This window comes from Hyperolius riggenbachi, chromosome 1 (genome assembly GCF_040937935.1).
Source record: "Hyperolius riggenbachi isolate aHypRig1 chromosome 1, aHypRig1.pri, whole genome shotgun sequence".
NCBI classification, from domain to species: Eukaryota; Metazoa; Chordata; class Amphibia; order Anura; family Hyperoliidae; genus Hyperolius; species Hyperolius riggenbachi.
This window is the reverse complement of record NC_090646.1, coordinates 396175892-396200284: the sequence shown is the minus strand read 5'-3', so window position 1 is coordinate 396200284 and position 24393 is coordinate 396175892. Positions and strand designations below refer to the sequence as shown.

At 42.0% G+C, this 24393-nt stretch overlaps 1 protein-coding gene and 1 long non-coding RNA gene across 11 annotated transcripts in view; one reads left to right on the top strand and one right to left on the bottom strand.

Annotated features, from left to right (window-relative positions):
- The window catches only part of LINGO2 (leucine rich repeat and Ig domain containing 2), a 2118418-nt gene that overhangs the window by 627405 nt on the left and 1466620 nt on the right, over positions 1–24393 (top strand). Inside the window, exon 4 of one of the 10 annotated variants that reach the window (XR_011020641.1) lies at positions 7540–7591. The exons of the other annotated variants lie outside the window; for them this stretch is intronic. The gene's annotated coding sequence lies outside the window, so the exon portion shown is untranslated. Of the gene's footprint in view, positions 1–7539; positions 7592–24393 lie in introns of those variants that run through there. 10 annotated transcript variants of the gene reach the window in all.
- The window catches only part of LOC137517749 (uncharacterized), a 44289-nt gene that overhangs the window by 1513 nt on the left and 18383 nt on the right, over positions 1–24393 (bottom strand). The window contains exon 3 of the long non-coding RNA XR_011020647.1: positions 9215–9276. This is a non-coding gene — a long non-coding RNA (uncharacterized lncRNA). The remainder of the gene's footprint in view (positions 1–9214; positions 9277–24393) is intronic.

Here is a 24393-nt window from a genome sequence, read left to right as displayed (position 1 = left end):
GTTTTGGCACCAACAGGGGGGTCTTAGGTTTAGGCACTAACAGGGGGGTCTTAGGTTTAGGCACCAACAGGGGGGTCTTAGGTTTAGGCACCAACAGGGGGGTCTTAGGTTTAGGCACTAACAGGGGGGTCTAGGGGTTAGGGGTAGGTACAGGGAGGGTTACTTAGGCACCAACAGGGGGGGTCTTAGGTTTAGGCATCAACAGGGGGGGTCTAGGGGTAGGTACAGGGAGGGTTACTTAGTAATTTTTTTTTAAACGTTATTATACGTTTCACTATTTTAACGGAAGATTAACGTTTTTACAATTGCCGATTTAATGCACATTATTTAATGATTTATAACTTTATAAAACATTAATTTTAAACAAAATACAGTACAATACATTTTTAAACGTTATCCATGCTTATCGTTTAAAACCCCGCGCCCTTTTTTCCCAGCGCCCCTTTTTAACGTACGCCATCTGTGTACCCATGCCAGTATGCAGTGTATAGAGGCTCACCTCTCCACCAGCACAACAACTCCTGGCCTCCTCTGGTATCCATCATCATCAAGCGTACCACGGTATCACAAGACTTTGCACGTGTTGTGACGTCACACATGCACCAGTTTCAGGCAGACAGGTGAGCCAGGAAGACAGCAGAGGTGCCAGGGCTAGGCTGACTTCTGATAGGTTTTATGCTGAAATCTATCAGAAAATGGTGTGCAATGTATGGGTAGGCAACAGATCCCTCTCTGATTTAACCTAATTTTCTCATAGTCGATATGCCCATACATCGAGTACTGTATAAGTACCTTAACAGCTTTGTTTTTTATCTGCCATGCAAGGTATTCTTTCTGTGTAAAGAAGAGTGTGATGCTACTTCAACAAAGGGATTGAAAAACTTGGGAAAAAGATATGCTAAATGCTTAAATAAAGGAGGTGATTATGTGGAGAAATAATCAGAAGATACAGTGTGTCTTAAATAAAATAAAGAAAATAATTTCCTCAATTGATTAAAATAAAAATGTAGCACCCTGCTGCTAGATGATTTTTTTTTATATCTTCATTCCACCAAAAAGAGAATTCAAACTGGTTAGCATCCTTTTTCATGTTTAGACTGTGGAAAAATGTTTAAGTTTTTTCATTCTCCATTGACTGCCCTCAATTCCCTACTTCTGTTTGCTTTAATATTAAATGAAGTGCAGGGGTAGTAGCACAGAATCTATCTGACCACAACGGGCAGATAGGGGCTAATACTTTTGTTGGACATCATAGCAATGTAACGTTTCCTAACCCACTGGATGTCCAAACAGGGATGCATACAAAGGCAGAATCTCTACCCATTCCCATCTGTCCCTCTTCACTTTGGATTATCCCAACCCCTTCTCAGCGATAGATAGTGAGTCTATCCCAGTGCATAGACCGCTCTATTTCCACAGCCAGATTTAAAGGAGGATTTATAATGGTGCTGAAGAGGAGCAAAATGGAGGAGAAAAACATTCTTTGACTGAATCTGACATATTTGTAGATTTTGCTTTAGCTCTAAATATTTCAAAAGCTATTTACACAAATAGATATTTTACAAAGCGACTGGCTAATGGAAAATTCTAGCTGATAAGTGGCTCTCATTTATATGTGCAGCAACTGTATATAGGCAAGAATAATTTAAACACTCAATTTAGTTGTATAACAATTATGTTTTTCATTATCACCAGCTTTGTAGCAAAACCTGTTCCACTAATCAAGATAGATATTATCTGCGTAATACATTCCATTCATGCTTAGCTACAAGTGCTATTGTAGCCACTTCAAGGGAAGAAAAACATAGATGTTTTATTGGCATGAAATAAAAGATGCTTTGCATTAAAGTTAGAAGGAAGCAAATAAAAGTAAGCAGCTGGTAATTCCAGTAGATGTATATCTGTTTGCATTAACGCTCGTAGCACCTGCATCAGCTTATTTGCATGCATGGTACAAAAAAGATCTATCACCGGCAATTTTCTTAAGTGACTCGTAAGCTCATCTGCTTTTATTGCAGACATAAGCTGCTGTATTGTCAAGTTAGCATTTTGTATGTTACTATCAACTATTTAAAATATATCATGGCCTTGAGCAGCAAATTACACTTAACAAGATGACCTGTCTTAACGATTAGCAATATTCCATGCATCTTTTTTTTTTTTCAGACCTTGGGACCTAACATGACTTATTCTATCCTTTCTCTCTGGTTCAGTATGCCAAATAATGCATGCGGAAGCAAAATTTGAAACTTTCAGTTGTAGATGACCTTTACACCTCTTCTCCCTACTGTCAAGCTTCAATCAGTCCACATCTGTGGCATGGCAATTTTACTAAGCAACTGATTTACTACAGTAGGATAGACAATATGAGGAAACGCAGACGAATTAAAGCATCTTTCCATACGTAATCTGTGGCACCACTATTTTGGGAACTTTGATAAAGTGTGCTACACTCAGAAATTGACTTACTGTCGGTGAAATCTGTCACACTATATTCTTTTAAATTGACTTGCCAGGGGTGACATTTGCTTCTTAGAAAAATGGAACTTTCTCTCTTTATTTTCTTTTTTGTTTCTTTTTTTTTCTTTAAAAGGTAGCTGAATGATTATTATCAGAGCACCTTTTGTTATTTTTTTGTTGGATGTCATTTGTGTCTACAGTAAATACCCAGTTTCAAAACTAAGTGTGGCAACACTAATCTGAGAACCAGTTATTCCAAATCATTGCCATGTTTGTATTCATAGTCATGTTTTGGTAAAAATACATGATTTATCATTGGTATGGATGGCTGATTAAGAGTTGTTGTTATAAGAATAAGTACCTGAAGATGATGCAGGTGCAAGTTACAGATGCACTAAGTGCATCTGCTGATGCCATAATTGTTTCATAGTACAAAAAAATATATATGAACACCTAGATATTGCAGTTATTCTAATTACTACAACATTTTATTGGATTCCTTTTCTTTCTTTTTTTATATGTAAAATGTCCTGAAGATATGCAATAAAATAAACAGCTGCCAGATACAATAAACAGATAAACGAGAGTATGGGACAATAAATGGGACATAGAGGCATGTACTCTCATGCACAATCACATACCTCAGTATCCTCTCTGCACCATTCTCTCCCCCTCCTCCCAGGTCTCTGCATCACCCCCCAAAACATATCAATGAGCAGCTTGTTGGTATTATGAGGCAGGAAAGTGGCATCCTTAGCTGAAAGGGCATTTATGAGCATGCCCATTTGGGCCTCCGGAATGCGCTGTCCCCGCCTCCTGCATGCTTGCTCCTGTGGCTGCAGGGGATGGGAGGACCTTGTGAACGTGCACAGAACCCAGGTCCTCTCATGCACAGCATTCTGGAGCATGTTATGACCCTGGAAGTTATTCTGGGGTCGCGGCCATTTTATATTTTTTTATCAAATTTAAATCATTACAATCAACAGCATCAGTAAGTGGCTCACAGCTTTACCTGATCCAGCTAGTCCATCAGAACAGGTAGTATTTTTTTTCTAGTTTATACACAACTTGTGTTTTGTTTAAGAGATATGAAAGAAGAATTAACATTAATTACCTTACTGGATATAAATACAGAACTAAAATCCAAAAGTGATTTTTTTTTCTAGTTTTACCCAAAACTAAAATAGATGTTTTGGCTGAAGTTTTCTCCTGTCAGACACAAAGCACTTGAGAGCTTTAGCCACTAAGTGCACACTCAATATGCCACCCTCAAGCATAAGGGAGTCTTGCCCAAGGACTCCTTTTTCAATAGGTAACTGTCTGCATCCAGAATTTACACCCTGGTAACCTGTGTCAAAGGTGGTATCTTTAAACAGTACACTTAAATTCATAGTAATAAATAAAATACCCGAATTCTAAACAATGCCAGGCCATTTTACCTAAGGACAGAAATACATTTTCCCCATCTCCTCCTGCAGTTTTAAATATTGAAGCCCTACAGCTGGCATTCAGACTCAGCTAGTATCTGAGCACCCGGGAGACTCAAGAAAAGCAATGGTCCAAAATATTATTGTCAAATTAAGCTCATTAAAAAGGATGCTTTAGTCCTTCTGTAGCTGTAAAAAACATACAATGCTCTATACATTTGAGAGCCCTAAATATAAATTCAATAATTGTGCTTAGTTAACTAAATCCTACTTAATTCATCATTGTAAACCAGTGATTAAGCAAATCTTAAACTGTGGCAGAACTATGGCCCTTGAGGATCATTTTGGAAAGTACTGCAGTATGACATATTTTTCTTCTCAGTTATTAATTACATCTATTTATTTACAAATGTATCTTTTTTTTTTTTACTGAAAATAAGGAGTTATGGGGCACTAAGGTGCACTGATCCAATGCTAGCTATTGGATTAGTTTACTGTATTCTGATCTGTAAACGATAATTACTTGTTGACTGTTAGGTTAGTGCAGTTACGTTACACATCATCATAGCTCTTTGGAATGCTTTGAATAATCCTGATTATGCTGTCAAAGCACAATAAATCAAGAGAATGGCTCCCCTGGACCTCATTTGGCATAGAAATCTTTATCTTGAAATTGCCATTTTCCAGAAATCCAGACTATTTATATACATGGATTAACAGGATTAGTGAGAACAGATTGCTTTAATCGCTGTCTGCATTTGGCAGTTGAAAGAATACGGGACTTTTTACTAACAGGCTCAGGTCTTGGATATAATGTCCAATTATATAATTAACATATGGTATTGGCTATTTATAGTGTTCGACAATAACGTTAAGCAAAAAATTATCCTAAATTAGCTCCACCCAGGAGGCCAAAATAGGGATTAGCGAGTGAAAGCTTCTAGCAGCTGATCCAGTTGACCAGCAGCTGTGTTAATAGTTCTGTGATTTTATAGCTCTATCTTCTCCCTCCTAACGAATGCTAACTAGCAATTCTATATGCCTAAACTTGATTTCACAGTAGAGCTAGTAACTCTGCTGATGACAATAAAGTGCTTTTTCTGTCTTTATCTTTTTTTTTTTTTTTGTTACTTTATAACAAATTAATTTGCATGAGTATGTGGCCTTGCAAGTTCAGGCCACTGCAACTTTAAGGGCTTGCTGGAGGACCATACAACTCAGAACACAAGTGATTCCCCCCTTTTCTGCCCACCAACAGAGCTTTCTGTTGGTGGGCTCTGATCGCTCCCACAATGTTTATTTATTTATTTTTTATTTGTTTGTCTTTATTTAAAATAAAATTACCTATTTTTTGCTTTATTCTTTCCCTCCCTCCCCCCTGCCAGCCAGTGACAATGATCGGCTGTCATAGACATCAGCCTATGAGAGCTGATTACTCCTGAGCCTCCCAGGGGAACAGCTAAGTGACACAGCTGTCCCCAGTACAGCGCTGCCTTAGATCACAGCACTGTACATTGTAAATAGGTGGTGGTTTTGCCATCTAATAGTCTCCTTGCAGCGACTGCTGCTGGGAGATTGATGACAGAGCGGTGCTCCGCCATTCAAGCGGGGATGCATCTGTATTGATTCGACATTGTGGTCCCAAGAGACACTGGGACGGGGTCGCGGCACACCCACCTATGCTAAGGTGCTCCTTACTTCACCTGTCTGTATGCATCAGCACACGACTTCCTGTAAAACATGCCCCCATGACTTCAGGCCAATTCGTTGAGCAGTCCTGGGGGAGCCACAACGCCAATTGGGGTGGAGCGGTTGGGAAGTAGTTAAAATGGCTATCCAGTATAAAAAAAATAAATAAATAAAAAAAACAGGCTATCAGCACATGCAGCAGAAATTATAACAGTGTAGCAGGGAAAAATGTCTAAAAACTGACCCTGTGTGCCATACAATCTAGGTTTTGTTGGTTAGCCACACACCCTTGCTGAGAAACTGCCATGGCAGTTTTCTACCTTTGCAAAAACTGCTAAAAGATTCTCGGTAAGAGGTGCCTTAGAGTGTGGTCTGCTTCTACCTGTGCCACTGAGCCCACCTATCTCAGAAAGGAAAGGTGAAAAGAGAAGTAGTGCAGTGCCAGCCACAGTATTTTGCATTCCAGAGCTGCCATAATGCTTCCCTGTGGCATAATGGAGAAGACAGCCATTGCTGCATTGGTTAAAAATAGGGGGAACAGTCATAAGCGTCATTCTAGGTCTTTTCTTTTTTTACCTTAGAATTTACAGTGGAGGTCCACTTTAAGCAGCCATCACAGACGGCCTTGCATATGTTGTTCCAAGCTATAATGTGATCCTTACATCTATGGGGTGTACAGACAAACATTACAAAGTTTATTTTTCTGCAAAGTATTTTGAAGTGTAGCAAATTTTCCTGCAGTACCCTTCCAGAGGTAATAATATGGGGATTTAAAACACATGTAACACAACGCAACACTGTACACATGTAAAAGTCTAATCAATTACTGTAGGCAGTATGCCAGGATAAGGCTATCTGTTACTAAGCAGAGATGCGGACATCCCAATAGAGTTACAGTATATAGGCAGTGCATTCACATGCTGTAAGGCCTTGCATTTTAACACAAAGCAAAATGCATATTGTGAACAAGGTCTCAGTTAATGATTTAATACCCCCATAGCCAGCCACATAGCTCCCAGTACTCACACAGTACCAAGTTTTTTCATAGCCAGCACTGGGCCCCCACATGGGATTGAGTACTCCCCATACCTAGCAACAAGCTCACATATGGCACCCAGTACCCACTTATGCCAGCACTCACATGGCACCAAATACCCTTCAATGGTCCACATCCAGTATTCAGTTGTCTATACCCACATGGTACCAAGTACCTATCCATTATAAGCACCTAGTACCCTTCAATGGACCGCACCCACAAGTACCAAGTACACACCCAGTTTCTGAACTTATATGACACCCTGTACCCACCCATGGCTCATATCCAGAAACCACCTGACACTCACTACCCACTCATGTCCTGCCCACTGCACCAACATGCACCCAGTGCCCACCCCTAACCTGTACCTAGCACTCACATGGTACCCTGTACTAATTTTGACGCACGTGACTGCTTACTCAGCACCCAAAACTTCTTAGCACCCACTGCAAATTAAAACCCAATACTTCTTGGCGTCCACTACAACTTTACACAAACTGAACCTTGATACCCACTGCAGCTTGACACAGACTGTACTTTGGCACCTCAATACTCACTGCAACATAGCACAAACTGCATCTAGGCTCTTACTTCAACTTGAAAGCTACTAATGCTAAGCACCTACTGCATATAGGCACCAACTTTACCTGAAAAGTAGTATGTCTGATGATCAAGAGGGACAGAGGTCACAGTCACGAAAGGTGAGGCCATGTCTTCATCAGGCTACACTGTGCTAGCTGTAACGGGGGCACTGATCATCACTTCTCATTTAAGGATGGTGAAGCAAATAGGCTTCTTAATATTGCTATCTAGGGTGATGCTATCAATTAAGAGGAGGAGGTGCCAAGATGGCCTATTAATGCTTTCTGGTGAATTACATACACAATTTATCAAAATAGATTGTTGGTGCCTTTTTTCAAATTTTAGCACTGCCCCCTTGATGATCCTCTGCTCGGCCCTGCACCAGATATTTGCAACCCGAAATTTTGAGGGCAAGAATGAGCTTCTACCCTCAACAACAGTTTGCCGACTTCTAGCCATGCCGATTCCTGCGAAAGGTTTGGTATGTGATATTTCTAAAATGAATAAAGTCAGAAATTTGGGTCCTCTCTCTACCATCACAATTAGGGGTTTGAAAGTGTCATGTTTGGTGAGATACTCAACATCAAATGTATTGAATGAAGGATGCATTTTTGTGCATCCTCAGAACCAGTGGCATATTTGGGTAAAAGAGTGCCTACGGCAAACACTGAAATTTTGCCCCCAAGAGGAGCCTCATTCCCCTGTAACCAGCATAGGTAGGCTCTGGATAGATAGCCCCCCTCCCCTCAGTAAAGGTAGGCAATGTAGCCCCCAGAATAGGTAGCCTCCCCCCCCCAGTATAGCTTGCCAGAGAGCCTCACCAGTATAGGTATAGAGCCCCCCTTCTCTTATACAGTATAGGTAACCAGCAATCCAATCATTAGTAGCTAGAGAACTTCCCCAGAAGAGAGAGAGAGGAAACTACCCTATGAGAGTGTGCAGGAAGTGTAAAAGCTCATTCACACTACAGAATGCATGCATGCACAAAATGTGATTCTGTGCGTGCGTTCCCAACACACAGAATGTGTATCATGATTGGCAATCTTATCGGCAATCGTATCAGGGTTATGCGCCTCTCCTGCCATCTGCGTCACAATAAGCCAGAGTCATGAGTGACGCCATGCTCACGCGGCTACTGTACTGCCACGCTCATCACAGAAGAGGAGCATGGTCCCGATGTGGAGTAGGGGACCATGCTCTAGAGTGAGAGGACAGAGGACACTGAGGGAAGCCTCCATCCTGAGGTAATTATGTATTTTAGAATCCTAGCTCCAGCTTGGAATCCCATAAATAAAGTGCAGACGTCAGCAGCCGCAACAACACAGTAGAACCAGTTAATAAACCATGTGGGTCATGCAATAAATCATAACGCGTGGGAATGCACAGCTGCACCATAAACGGTAACACAAAAGTGTATGGTCTTTGATGTTACCATGTGTCAAAACTGACAGCACATAGTGTGAATGAGCCCTTAGGGTAAAGTAACTCACCCCTCCAGGATCCAAACGTGATGAAAAAGTCACCACCGGCACACAATACCTGTGTGAGCTGAGCTTCACAGCGATCTGGGCCAAAGTTTTGCGGATGACAATGGCAACAAGAGCCAGCTGGGTGCATCTACAACATGTTGGCCAGGAGGCTGGGGGTGGGGCTTAGACTTGAGCAGCACTCAATGAGCTCAGAACACACTGCGCTGGCCTTATTAGTGGAGAGCCAGCAAAGGGGGAATTCTCCTCCCTGCCAGTCTGCACTTGCCCTCTCCCCACCCAACACAGGACACTTCTGGCACATGGAGGGAGGAATGCTTACCTCTCCACTTCCATTGCTGCACACTCAGCTGCACACCGAGCCACATTTTACTGACAGCCTGGGTGATGCAACATTATTACAGATAATGCTAAATCACCTGAGCTGTCATTACAGCCAATCTCGAAATGTGCCTCCAAAGCTTCCACTGCCACTCACTCTGTATCTGTATCTGACACTGGAGATGGGGGATATTACATTCTGCAATCATTACCTCTGGTCCTCCTCATCAGCACAGCCGTCCCTCACGTCCTCCAAGTCTCGCCATACTCTGACCTGTTTAGAATAATAAAGAAAAAAAAAACGGTGATGGCATTCAAAAGAGCTGCCACAAAGGGTATCTACAGGGTCACATATAGGGGCCTATTTATTCTGGGACGAAGACCTTAAAGGGGAACTGAAGTAAGAGGTATATGGAGGCTGCCATATTTATTTCCTTTTAATCAATACTAGTTGCCTGGCAGCCCTGCTGGTCTATTTCTCTGCAGTAGTATCTGAATGACACCAGAAACAAGCATGCAGCTAGTCTTTGCTAGTCTAATGTCAGAAACACCTGATCTGCTGCATGCTTGTTCAGGAGCTATGGTTAATAGTATTAGAGGCAGAGGATCAGCAGGAGGGCCTGGCAACTGGCATTGCTTACATGGAAATAAATATGGCAGCCTCCATATCCCTCTCACTTCAGTTGTCCTTTAATGTATTGACATGAACTTCATTTTAAAAGCATTTTACTTTTTTAAGTTTAAACCCTCTTTAAGTGCTTGTTCACACTATAAGAGCTTTTCTTGCTAATGTTATCCTATGTGAGGGTTCTCACTTGAGCCATGTGATTTTGTAAAGATCCCCATAGCGTTGCATTAGCAAGAGCTTTTCAAATCACTATCTCTTCAAAAGCTCTTGTAGTGTGAACAAGCCTTACGTGTTTAACAAAGTTGTTGTGTTTGCAAGTGAAATACAATGTGGCTCACTTCAAATACTAACTTGTATAAATGTGGGGTAGACCATTTGATATTTAGAGACAAATACAGGCTGTATATGGTCTTGCCTTGGCACTCCAATCCCCCCTTCCCAGAATAGGTTTGAGATATCCACAGAGACCTTTTAACTAATGTTTATTAAAAGTTATGTGTTTATAGATTGGTATACTCTTGTGATTAATGATTAATTCAGGTGTGTGTAATTGTATAAATGTGAACATCTATATAAATTCAACACATACTCTTTGTGTTGCTTTGCTTGTGAGGGGGTTTTTTTTTATATTGTAACAGTAATGTATGGTGCTGATTATTTTATTTTTTGTCTTGTCATTTTGTTCTTGCTTCTCATTTCTTAATTTTCTTCATAGTCTCCATAGGCATAAAAACACTGGTTCTTCTAGACTTCTTAAAGAGTAGTTTTCCCATCAGCAATGGTGGCCATATGGCCTATTTGCTCATATTAAAGATATATATGTATACCTATACCCTAATTCTTTTATACCTTAACTTATACCTTTAACCCTGCTCATGGGGTAAGCCTTCAGAAGTTTACAAAGTCTCTATGTTGCTACAGCTTAGCAGCCAATCAATGGTTTTGTTTGCCTCTGAAGTTCCAAATCACATAATAAAATGTTACAAAAGCAGTATCAGTTCTAGTGGATATGTTAGAAGGGAAAGCTACCACCATACATGGCCCCAATTCAGTTTAAGAGCAAGGGACCCAAACATCAAAAGTGGTGATTTGGGCATACAGCTTGTCAGGTGTCTAATTGACACCAATGCTGAGTATAAGACACCCAGGTGGTGAGTTTAGAGCGTGATGCGGGATTAGTTATCAATCTACTACATAAGTAGGTGATCAAATAGTATATAAGTTTGTATGCAGTAGCTGATTGGCTACGGATAGCGGAAAGCTAAAAGTGGAGGTTAGTTCTGGGCATAAGAAGGGGGATTTTTTTTAGGCCTTAGGTTGTGGTGATGGTGGGGGTCAGTTTGGGCACTAGGAGGGGGAATAGGGCTTAGGCATTAGGTAGGGTTTACTATAGCGACTAGAATGGGGGATTAAGTTTAAGCATTAAGTAGAGGGTTCATTTTTAGGATTTTAGGGACTAAGAAGGAGATTTAGGTTTAGGGATTAGGTGTGTGTGTGTGTGTGTGGGAGGGGGGTTGTTTTATGATATTAGGCACTAAGAAAGGGGATTAGGTTTAGGCATTAGAGATGGCCCCACCCTCCGATTTTCGGTTCGCGAAACTTCGCCAAACGTTCGCGCGCACTTTCGCGAACTGCAATAGACTTCAATGGGGAGGCAAACTTTGTTTTTTTGAACTTATGTTGGCCACAAAAGTGATGGAAAAGATGTTTCAAGGGGTCTAACATCCGAGTTTTTGCATGGATGAGTGGGATAGACGCCAAAAGTCCCAAAGAAAAATCAGGATTTGACGCAAAGCAGCGTTTTAAGGACAGAAATCACATTGAATCCTAAATTGCAGGCCTAAAGTGCTTTAAAACATCTTGCATGTGTATCAATCAGGGAGTGTAATTAGAGTACTGCTTCACACTGACACACCAAACTCACTGTGTAACGCACCGCAAACAGCTGTTTGTGTTGTGACGGCCATGCTGGACTGGTGCACACCATGGCGAGATTGCTCTTCCTCAGTGATATCAGGTAATGTCTGACTGCCTTATCAACTGCAATAATTTTTTCAAAATTTGCCTCAGGCGGCAAAAAGTCTAGGGCCGGCGCTGACCACCACCACACATCCAAGTAAGGACCCATTTGCTGTATAAGTAATGTACCTGCCCTGGCCGTGCTTTGCAGACCAGGCATCTGTGGACAGATGGACCCTTGACCCAGCGATGTGTGCCAGAGATGACACCACTTGCCTATAACGAGAATGTGTTATGGAGGGCAAGTCTACCATTCATTCAACTGTATGAAACTTTAGATGGTACTTTTCCAGTAGCATGGTGACCACGGGTAATGGCCGGGGAATCCTGGTTCGATTCCGGTCCGGAGTGGGAGGCTAAGAAATGGCTACCACCACCACACATCAAAGGAAGGCAGCAGGCACGCTGTGGGCAAAGGAGCAGGAATGGCTACCACACATCCAAGGAAGGCAGCAGGCATGGCATTCACGTCCCGAGGTAGTGACCAAAAATAACAATACAGAAGGACTTTCGAGGCCCTGCTGTAAATGTGAGATGCATTAGGTGGGAGGGTTGTTTTAGGCAAAAGGGGGGGTATTAGGTGTGGGGGAAGGAGTCATTTTAGACACTAGGAGGAGGGCTATAGTAAGAATGAACTTAAGTGAGATATTTTTACTATTGCCATTTTGTTTGTGACCAATTCATGCAGTGGTGGTGCTAAATGTACTCTCCAAACTTGAACCCAACTGGCAGCAATAGTTATTTCATTTCCTGTTCATCATATCTGTGTTTCTTAGTGTACAAGTCATTCCTGCTACAGATGATACTTTGCTTAAATGAATACTTTGTTGTCTTAGCCATTATGGGAGATATAGTACAGCTGTTACAAAGTAGCCATTAAAAGCTGAGAAAATTACAAAAGCTGTACTTTGACATGGTTAATCCATGAATCCTGTTTGGCTTTCATAATAAAAGTAATGTGCAGTAACTTAATGATGATGCAGAAGTGATTAAACAAAACATACTCAGTCATAAAAACAGCAATTTGAGGGAAATGACTCTGTGCTTGAGGTAAAAGCAATGATTTATTGAGAATCAAGTCACTTACTTTATCGAATGAAGTGACACCATCGGGCTCTATGTACTACTTATTGATTGTATCATAGATTGCAGCTGCTGGCAAGTGTCTTCATGTGATGCATCGATGCGTGTGATATTTACCTAAGTCTTTCAGAGCTGTGTTGTTAGATACTTTTAAATGCATGCTAATGAACATGATCAAACTTCCTTATGTTTATTTACCCCAGGCCAATGTTTAAGTACTGTAATTATATGCATTAGGCAAATAACATGACGCCTAAACATGCGAAATACGTATTAGCTGGCATACATATTAAAGACATTTGTTTAAAATCCATACCTCACGAGAGTTCAATTTATATTATAATTCTTGCAGCAATTTTACCAAGGTATATCCCATGCTTCTTAATTACATTTAAGACATTTCTAGCATTGAATTTCCATGCTTCCCTTAAAGGCCTATATTACAGTCAGTTCCTCTCAGAAGGTCTCCATTTTCTTCTTACAGTGATCCCTTCCAGTTCTGACAATATTTTGTCAGAACTGAAATATACCAGTTGCTGTCAGTTATATAGCAGCAGCTGCCAGTTACAACTGAATATGCAAGGTATTGTCCATGTTTCCCTATGGCTCAAGTGGTGATATTACAGTTAAATAGTGTGCTGACCAGGAAGCTGTTATGGGGTAATGGCCATTTTCTAAATGGAGGATGGAGAATTCCAATGATCACAGTGGACAAATGGGAGGCAGGAGAGGAGAAAGAGATTGAGGAGTAGACTACACAGGAGGTAAGTATGACCAGTGTATGGTTATTCTAAATTTTTATTTTCAGTTCAGGTTCTCTTTAAGCAATACTGTCCAGTGATCGGGGAAAAACAATTCATGATTGCAAATTAATTACAAAACAAGGTTTTTGAGCTGGTCTGCATAGAGGTGCACATGTCATCCATGATAAGACTTTGAGAACACAAAGTAAGTCTTGCACTTTTCTACACAGCCTTATGCTCAAGGTAATGGTGGCCGTTACTGCCAGCAAAGAGCTGTTGATACTGGTTTATAAACATGTCTTGGTCTATGGACAATATATGAAAGAAACAACATCAAGGGAAGCTGATAATTACACTTTCACAGAGTTTACCACATCTGCATACACATTTGTATGCACACATTTCCAGTGCAAGCCATGGCTATTTAGTATGGAGCCATTGGGCAAGACTCCCTAACACTGCAGGGTGGCCTACTGAGAGCGCACTTAGCGCTTTACGTGGACAGGAGAAAAGCAGCTCTTATTTATGCACTTTGAGTGCACAGAAGAAAAGCACTACACAAATATTAGCATTATTATTACATTATTTATTAAAGTACATAACACATAATACATTGACTGCAAAAGTGTGAACAGTGGGTGGAAAAACACACAGCTCTCGGGAGACTTATTTTTGCTTATTCTCCTGGGTGGGGAAAACTATTTGTGCAACTCCTATTAAGGTTGAAACCTCACAGTCTAATAAGAAGCCCCCATTCAATTACTCCTTGTCCCTCAACATCTAGACAAGGATGCTTTCTAGGTGGAAGCAGGGGAACTGGAGGAGAGCAGTACCTCTCCAATACAAATACAGTTTGTAAGTTTTATGGGTTGGTACTGGTTGGGGTCCAGAGCCGCTTGCCTTCTGTCGTCTCCCGTTTGGCTACACAAATCAAAAGACCACCACCTTGAAAAATGGTAACATTTAAAATACAGTACATGCATATGCATATATAAAAATGTACATTTGTCCCATTTTTCCTATGTCACTGTCACTTACAGTAGTAAAAATCTGACAGATCAGACTAAAGGTGGCCACACACCATACAATTTTTTAAATATCTGTTTAATTTAAGAATTGCAATCAATTTTTCTGACTGATTGTAACAAATTAAAAAATATGACCAATGTACCACACACCTATGTTCAATTTTCCCCCAATTATGTTAAAAATGATTGGAAACTCTGAGAAAATTGCTAGGGTGTGTATATTAATAAACTTACAATCCAACACACACCATACAATCTTTAGAGAAATAGAACACAAATATCTGGCATTCCGGATCGATTTAAATAAAAAAAAAACGGGAATTCCGATCGTATTTTTCAGTCGAATGAAAAAAAAAGAATTACCCCACGAATTGCTGTAAAATCGGATCATTTTATTGTATCATGTGTGGCCACCTTTAGGGCCTTTTACACTTACTGCATTGGCATGCGTCAGTGTGCGTTAGTACACGTTGGTACGCGCTTTTTCCATAGCAGTGCATTGTGAAAAAGATGTCAGTTAAAACGTGTTAAGTGGGAACTGTTCCATAGAAAAACATGGACATTACTTTGAAAATCCGTTTTCTTTCAATTATAACTGAGAGCAACTGATTAAAGGTGTACTATGTAGAAAAATTTTAAATTTAAACTACAGTATGTGCAAACATAGACAAATAAGAAGTACATTTTTTTCCAGAGTACAATAAGCCATAAATTACCTTTCTCCTATCTTGCTGTCACTTACAGTAAGTAGTAGAAATGTGACAGAAGTGACAGGTTTTGGACTAGTCCATCTCTTCATAGGGAATTCTCAGCAAGGCTTTTATTCTTTATAAAGATATTCCCTAAAAAGGTTTTAAACAATGATGCTGGCCAGCTTCCCTGCTAACTACACAGTTTTTTGGCAGTTGGACAGAGCAACTGCCATTCACTAAGTGCTTTTGAAAATAAATAAATCCTTGAGAATCTCCCCATGAAGAGATGGACTAGTCCAAAATCTGTCGCTTCTGGCAGATTTCTACTACCTACTGTAAGTGACAGCAACATAGGAGAAAAGTAATTTTTGGCTCATTTTACTCTGTGAAAAATGTACTTCATATTTGTTTATGTTTGCACATATTTTATATTTTACAATGTTTTGCTATTGTGCCCCTTTAAGTGTAAAAGGGCCCTAATAGTAGCAAATAGCTTATAAAGGTGTCAATCCGGATAAAAAAACAATACATATCCTTCTTGGTGCCTCTGTTTATTGACTATTTGCCTTAATTTGGCCATCCTTAGTGGAGGGATGTCACCTCTCATTTACTACAGAGAGGGACTTCTTAACCCAGGAGAGTTTTGGGTTTGTTCTCCCCATCCTTCTCTACAGTGGTTACCCTTGTGATAACCCTTGTTTGGGAGTATATACTATTGGACTATCACTTGTTTCTTTTTTTTATTGTTTCAGTAAGGTTTTGGAATGTCCATCTGCTCCTATTTGTAAATATTGTGAACCGTTACAAGAGCCCAATTGTCCTTTTTCACTTTTTTTTCACTTTTTTTAGTAGACTTGTCATTGCAAAAAGTGCCCCATTTTATGAAAAGAAATGACAATGGACATGTTATTCTTTTCTGATCTCTTACAGGTTACAAAATTAAGGAAGTTCACTGCAGTATATGTACCCTAGTGAATAAAATGCATTATGGTCATAAACAATTACAGTGATTGCAGATTTTTTGTTCTTTGTTTTTTTCATTTTGCTTAATTCCTATAGCATAGTGGTAGAAAGGTTTCAGCTAATATCTGTAAGTTTTATTCTTTACAAATTGGTATTTTAAATTGCTTAGGTCACATATTCCAAACTGGTAAAAATGGCCATAATTTTATTTTCAAGGACATCAGTCAGTATAGGTTAGTTATCCAGAATCTGCAGGATGGGACATTTTGTGTTTTTTTTTTCCAGCAAAAAAACACTGATAAAGTACACCAGCTGCTCTCGATGTTCCTTCTCAGCCTGTTTTCATGTCTAATCTAAAAGTGGAATTACAATTCCTAGTGCATACGTAACAGATGCTGCTGTAGAATATGAAAGAGACAGCCACATAATTCTTCTAGGAAGAAAAAGTCTGAAGTTCACCTTGTCCCATATGCACTCACGCAACAGTCAAAAACTGTGGTTTTTAATTTTATAGCCACAGATAATAGAATATAACTGTAACTTTCTAAAGTTCATTGTATTTATTTTACGTTTTAAATTCCAGCTCAAGATAGGCAAATTTACAATGTTCAACTCTTAAAAGATCAAGTTAAAACTGATGATGATTTTATAACAGATGACCCACTTTAAAGCAAAAGTGTTTTTTTTTAAGGTGCCCACTAACAATACAATCTTGATTGTACAATCTTACCAAACTACTGTAGTAGTAGTAGTAGTAGTAGTAGTAGTAGAAGTAGAGTAAACTGAGTGAATATACTTTGAATGTATACTTTAGGAAGTCGCTCATATGACATAGAAATGGTAAGGTTATAAAATCAAGATTGTATCATTAGTGGGCAACTTTAGAAAGAGCACAGTTTAAAATACAACAGTGCTCTAAATACTCATATGCCATATGCATAGTACAGTACAGCCATCTAGTGGTAACTACATGTAGTTTCAGCTTCCTCTAAGTACATCTTAGGAAACTCAAAAGTTCTAAGGTACCTACCAATAGAAGATGACTGCCTCTTCAATTACCATTAACAAGCAGGCAGGAAAATAATGCAGGGGTTTGCAGGGCCGATTTCAGACACAATGGGGTCTTAGGTAAAAAAAATGTTTGACCTGCAACTCTACTAACCAACACAACTCCCCCTCCCCCAAGCAGTGGCCCCTTTGTTCCTGAACCCCCCCCCCCACACACACACACACACACACTAGATATTATCAGGGTATTGGGTGTTCCCCCAAGCTCAAGAGCCAGCCATTTGACACCCCAGTTCTCCCCCCAAGTTAATAAGGTTTCCTCAGGCCCATTCAAAGTATTTGCAGTGGAGCAAACTCATCTTCTTGGCCTACACACTTCTTCTTCTGTCTGTGTCCTCCTATCTTTATACTCATGGATGTCTCTTCTCAGTAACCCGGTAGCATGTACGTACTCACGTATATGGTGCTGTATCATGGAGAAGAGGTATCCAGTGGGGATGATGATGAAAGTATTGAGGAGTGAACCATCCGGACAGGTGATCCACTGACAAAACTCTGCACCACGTTTCATTTGGGGGAGATCTGGTGGTTGTTATAAACTGTTCTTAATCACCTTTTTTTCCGGCACCAGCAAACTCATCAGCAAGAGTTGCGCCTCACAGACTGTGAGATAACTTGACTCTCAACACAGCATGCAGGAGATAGACTTTTCTCAGGCTTCTTCAATATTCACGTTATTTATTCAGGACAGATATACAGATAGATTCAGTTCATCGTATCCTAGCCAAGCCACTCTTCATGTTGCGTTACAGCTTCTTGATTACCTTCCTAGTGACTGTAATCAGGTCTTCTTAAATCTATTCAAAGTTACATCTAGACTACCTATGTACAGCATACATTATATCAGATTACATATAGAATGAAAATACTTAGAGGTCCCAGTCAGCGATCTAGGTAGCATGAAGAAGGAAGCAAAGCAGGAATCAGAGTCAAAATGAGCTCCTTCAGCTCGTCCGGCTCTTTTAATACCGACTAGGAAAGAGTTAAATGTGACCTCATCTTCGCCATCCCCCAGACCAGACTATTGGTTGAGCCCCCTCGTGGTGTCATAATACCCACCTACTCGATTAATATTTAAAGAGGAACTGTAACGACAAAACGGCCCCTGGGGGGTACTCACCTCGGGTGGGGGAAGCCTCAGGATCCTAATGAGGCTTCCCACGCCGTCCTGCGTCCCTCGGGGGTCTCGCTGTAGCCCTCCGTGCAGCGGTGACGCAATATTTACCTTCCTGGCTCCTGCGCAGGCGCTCTGATGCCTCTCGGCGCCAAAGTAGGTGGAAATACCCGATCGCCGTCGGGTCTGCTCTACTGCGCAGGCGCAAGTTTCCGGCGCCTGCGCAGTAGAGCGGACCCGACGGAGATCGGGTATTTCCGTCTATTTCCGTGCCGAAAGTCGCCACAGCGCCCCCGCTGGAGCCAGCAAAGGTAAATATTGAACTGACAGTCGGCACAGTCGCCGGCTGTTCGGAGGGCTGCGGCGAGACCCCCGTGGGACAGAGGACGGCGTGGGAAGCCTCATTAGGATCCGGAGGCTTCCCCCACCCGAGGTGAGTACCCCCCAGGGGAGGTTTTTGTTGTTACAGAGTCTCTTTAATGTCACTTTTCCCTTACTTACTGGAATGTGGTATTTTGATAAACATGGCCTATGTTGATTGTTCTTGTGGTGTACGTGTTGAGGTCAGTGTAGGCCTGTGTTCTTCTTTCAGGAACATGTTCTCGGTATCCGCGTGTATCATCTGCTACATGCAGACACAGAGATGCTTCTGCCTGAATCACAAGAAACTCTATTTATTTTAAAGGCATACTCTGCGGACAAGCCTTTACATAAAACTCAGGCCTAATAACTGAGGCCTACTTAAATTATAACAATCCCCCCTAAAATGGCTTGATCCGCGCGTCTAGTGAAAAATGGCGCCGGCAAAATAATGGCGCCCCCTTCTGCCCGATATATGTTTTAAACGATATTTATCGTTTTAAAGGTTAAAATAGTGCAGACCTTTAAAAATGAAATTTATCATTTTAAAACTTTTTTTTGTCCTGCCTGAACGATATTTATCGTTTTAACCCCTGCTTTGCTGCCGTTTGGAAAATATCTGCCCGCCGGTTTTAATGTTTAATAGCAAAGCCCCCTTAAAAGTTAAAAACACCAAATTTGCAGGGAATGTTAAGAAGAAAATTGTGAACAAGAGGAAAAACATTTTTTTCAAAAAGACCTTATAGTTTTTGAGAAAATCGATTTTGAATATTCTTCTTCTGACCGTGCGAAAATTAAACGCCCGCCGACTTTAGTGGTTAATAGCAAAGCCACTTTAAATGCCAGAAACACCAAATGTGTAGGGAATGTTAAGGAGAAAATTGTGAACAAGAGAAACATTTTTTTTTCAAAAAGACCTTATAGTTTTTGAGAAAATCGATTTTAAATCTTCAAAGAGGAAAATGTATCTATTTAAATTCCGTACTGACATTTCCGCGGCGGAAACAATTCCCGCCGACTTTAGCAGTTAATAGCAAAGTCTCCTTAAATCCTAGCAACACAAAATTTGCAGGATATGTTAAAAAAATACTGGGAAACAATATTTTTAAAAAAAAATTGAAAATTTTTATTTATTTTTTTTTTTTAATTTAATTTTTTGGGTTATGTTCAGAGTGTGGGAATTGTTTTGAAAAAAATTACGTGGGGTACCCCCTCCCGAGCCTCTGTAACCCCTTGTCCCCCATGCAGGCTGGGATAGCCAGAATGCGGAGCCCCGGCCGATTGGGGCTTTGCACCCTGAGCTATAAGAGCCCACATGGTGCATGGTATGGGGGTGCTTCGGGGGGAGGGGCGGCCAAGCCTTCCCCTCCCCCCCAGAGCCCTTGTCCAATCCATGGACAAGGGGCTCTTCCCCACCTCCGGTGCCCCAGGAGGAGGTGGGGGCGACGACTCCCTGGGGGGGTTCATGGTGGCATCTGGGAGTCCCCTTTAAGAAGGGGAACCCAGATGCCTGCCCCCCTCCTAGGAGAAATGAGTATAGGGGTGCACCCCTTACCCATTTCCATAAAGGGTTAAATGAAATAAAAACGCAACAACGAGAAAAGTCCTTTAATGTTCTAAATTAACCAGAAATACTTACCTGTACCTTTAAGAAAAAAATCCCACGCCAATCAGGTCCCACGACAGTATCCTCTATCTTGCGACCTTCTGATACATGTTGATTGAAGATCTCCGCCGCCCCGACGCCACACACGCCGCCTCCGCCGAACTGCTCTCAGCTATACTAAGTATAGCTTAGAGCAAAAAGCATCTTTAAATTTTAGCTCCAATGGTCCCCATTGGTTCCTTAACAGACCAATGGGGATCAGGAGGATCCCCATTGGTCGATAAGGAATTGGAGCCAAAATTTAAAGATGCTTTTTGTTCTCAGCTATACTAAGTATAGCTGAGAGTGCATCTATATAGACGCATTAGCGCTGGCTGCCGCTGCCCTCCCTGCCTCTCTCACACCTGTCACCCTCACCTATGCTGGCACCCATGGGTGCATTGGGTGCCAGCATGGGTGAGGGTGACAGGTGGGGGGAGGCAGGGAGGGCAGCGGCAGCTAGCGCTAATGCGTCTATATAGACGCACTCTCAGCTATACTTATAGCTGAGAGCAAAAAAGCATCTTTAAACTTTGGCTCCAAGGCTCCCCATTGGTTCCTTATCAACCAATGGGGATCCTCCTGATCCCCATTGGTCTGTTAAGGAACCAATGGGGACCATTGGAGCTAAAATTTAAAGATGCTTTTTGCTCTAAGCTATACTTAGTATAGCTGAGAGCAGTTCGGCGGAGGCGGCGTGTGTGGCGTCGGGGCGGCAGAGATCTTCAATCAAGATGTAACAGAAGGTCGCAAGATAGAGGATACTGTCGTGGGACCTGATTGGCGTGGGATTTTTTTCTTAAAGGTACAGGTAAGTATTTGTGGTTAATTTAGAACATTAAAGGACTTTTCTCGTGGTTGTGTTTTTATTTCATTTAACCCTTTGTGGAAATGGGTAAGGGGTACTTTGTACCTCTATACTCATTTCTCCTGGGAGGGGGGTGGGCATCTGGGGGGTCCCCTTCTTAAAGGGGACTGGCAGATGCCACCATGAAACCCCCCCAGGGAGTCGTCGCCCCCCGCCTCCACCTGGGGCAAGGGAGGCGGGGAAGAGCCCCTTGTCCATGGATTGGACAAGGGGCTCCCCCCCGGAGCCCCTTGTCCAATTGGCCGTTTTGCCGCCCCTCCCCCCCGGAGCCCCCCATACCATGGACCATGCGGGCTGGTATAGCTCAGGGTGCGAAGCCCCAGTCGGCCGGGGCTCCGCATTCTGGCTATCCCAGCCTGCATGGGGGACAAGGGGCTACAGAGGCTCGGGAGGGGGGACCCCACACCGTTTTTTTTAAATTTATTTCCCACACTCAGAACATTAAAAAAATAAAAATTGATACCAAATTTAAAAAAAAAACGACGTGGGGTCCCCCCTCCCGAGCCTCTGTAACCCCTTGTCCCCCATGCAGGCTGGGATAGCCAGAATGCGGAGCCCCGGCCCACTGGGGCTTCGCACCCTGAGCTATACCAGCCCGCATGGTCCATGGTATGGGGGGGCTCCGGGGGGGAGGGGCGGCCAAGCCTCCCCCTCCCCCCCGGAGCCCCTTGTCCAATCCATGGACAAGGGGCTCTTCCCCGCCTCCCTTGCCCCAGGTGGAGGCGGGGGGCGACGACTCCCTGGGTGGGTTTCATGGTGGCATCTGGGAGTCCCCTTTAAGAAGGGGACCCCCCAGATGCCCACTCCCCTCCCAGGAGAAATGAGTATAGAGGTACAAAGTACCCCTTACCCATTTCCACAAAGGGTTAAATGAAATAAAAATACAACCACGAGGGGACTTTGCTATTAACTGCTGAAGTCGGCGGGAATTGTTTCCGCCGCGGAAATGTCAGTACGGAATTTAAATAGATACATTTTCCTCTTTGAAGATTTAAAATCGATTTTCTCAAAAACTATAAGGTCTTTTTAAAAAAAAAAAAATTCTCTTGTTCACAATTTTCTTCTTAACATTCCCTACACATTTGGTGTTTCTGGCATTTAAAGGGGCTTTGCTATTAACCGCTAAAGTGGGCAGGCGTTTAATTTTCCCATGGTCAGAAGAAGAATATTCAAAATCGATTTTCTCAAAAACCATGAGGTTTTTTTTGACAAAAACAATTTTTCCTCTTGTTCACAATTTTCTTCTGCAAATTTGGTATTTTTAGCTGTTAAGGGGGCTTTGCTATTAAACATTAAAGCCAGCGGGCAGATATTTTCCAAAGGGCAGCAAAGCAAGGGTTAAAACGAAAAATATTGTTTGGGAGCAATACAAATATAAATATAAACGATAAATTTCGTTTTTAAAGCCGGCGCCGTTTTTTAGCTGTGAAAAACGAAAAATAACTAGCGATAGTGGTTCTCTATGGGGCGACGTTTTTAACTACGGTAACTGGCGCCATTTTTAACGGACCCCTGATCCACAGATCCCAACTTCTGAACCCAACAGTACCTGGTTTCTTTATGTTTCACTTTTCGATGTTCCTGCTCACACAACTTCTCTGCTCTAGGCGGTTATCCCTGGGAGAGAGGGCAAGACCTCTTGATCTTCCTGTAACCAGGCTCTCTGGGGATGCCCTACTTCTAAGTCCCTCTATATCACATGCTCAGCATTTACGTCACTTGCGTATCACTCACAAACTTGCATGACCACAGAAAAGTGAAACTCGTTTTTCTGTTACACAACGGAGCAGTGCCAGGTGCCTTCTAAAAGAGCGCCTTTATACAATCAGCTCCATCACCGGTACTACTAAACCTATACCCGTAACCCTGTATGTCCCTTAATTTGGAGATATCGGTTCATGAGATTGTTTATGAGGCACCAATCTCTTGACCGTGTTAATTTGTTTTACGTAATTTTAACACACAACCTCACCTGGATAATGATGCCTAAAGTTGTCATCCCCATCCAGACGACCAGTGGGTGTAGGAAGAAATTTTGAACTGCAGAGGCCCAGTCCGAGTGTCCCTGGAACATCGCCGGAAACCTTTTCCACCAGGTCAGACTGGAACTCACCTGCTTATATTTGTGTTCTACCTTGTTAAGATCACTAGGATCATGGTGAAATCTTACCTCTAACTTAGTGTACTGTCTGTTTAACCGTTGTAACAAAGTGTGGTCGTCTTGGATCAAACCCTGTTCCCCTTTGTCCCATGTCGTGTTCTCTTTCAGGATGGGAACTACCCATGAAACTTTGAACTTTAGAGTTCTCTTAACAATTTGAGAAATAACGTCATCAAACCTGGATGACTTGATCCATATGGGATCTCCGCCCACACAATATGTTCCCCTTGACAGATCCCCCTTATCGGAACAATTATGAAAATGTACCTTGAATGTGTCCCTAGACATGATGCTAAAAAAACAAACCTTTTCTTCAGCTCCCGGAACTATCGGTTTGGCTTCAGGGTGGATCTTTTGAATGGTAGCCTTGCATTCTGTGTTATTGAGCCAGCAGGCTTCTTCACTAAATTTGACTTGCCCCGGCAAACACAGGTACCTCTGTGAGAATTGCCCGCATGAGGACAACTCTACTTGTTTCACCTCCCCGTCTAGCACCAAAAAAGGTTGACCTCTCAGGTCATGGTGTAAGACGTGTTGAGGTGGGAACTAAGGAAGTGGCGGTGCCTAAAGAAATGTTGCACCATTTCCATTTGTTCACCCAAACATCTCGAAGCTTCCATGCAAAAGATCCTTCTCCAGAAAAATCGATATACCTCCCCTTGTCCCATCTCAGTTGTACTGGATCTTTTAGCCTCTCCCTGACAAAATATGTCCCCAACTGTCCTGATTGGACCTCTTCCCCCCGTATGTCCTGAGGCACAATATGTACCTGGGGTCGGGAAGACTGTACTCTCTGCAATCTTTCAATTAAGAGTACCTCTTCACTTACCCACCTATCATGAGGATAAGTGGGTGTGATGTTGTCCCCTGCGTCTCTCCGGCAGGAGAATTGACGCCTCCTGCTCGTTCCTCTCCAAACTGGAACCATCTCACTCTGGATAACCAAGACAAGGTACCCCCGAATCACACACTCCACATTTTGCATGTACCCATTGTACTGAAATGTACCTTTTAACAAA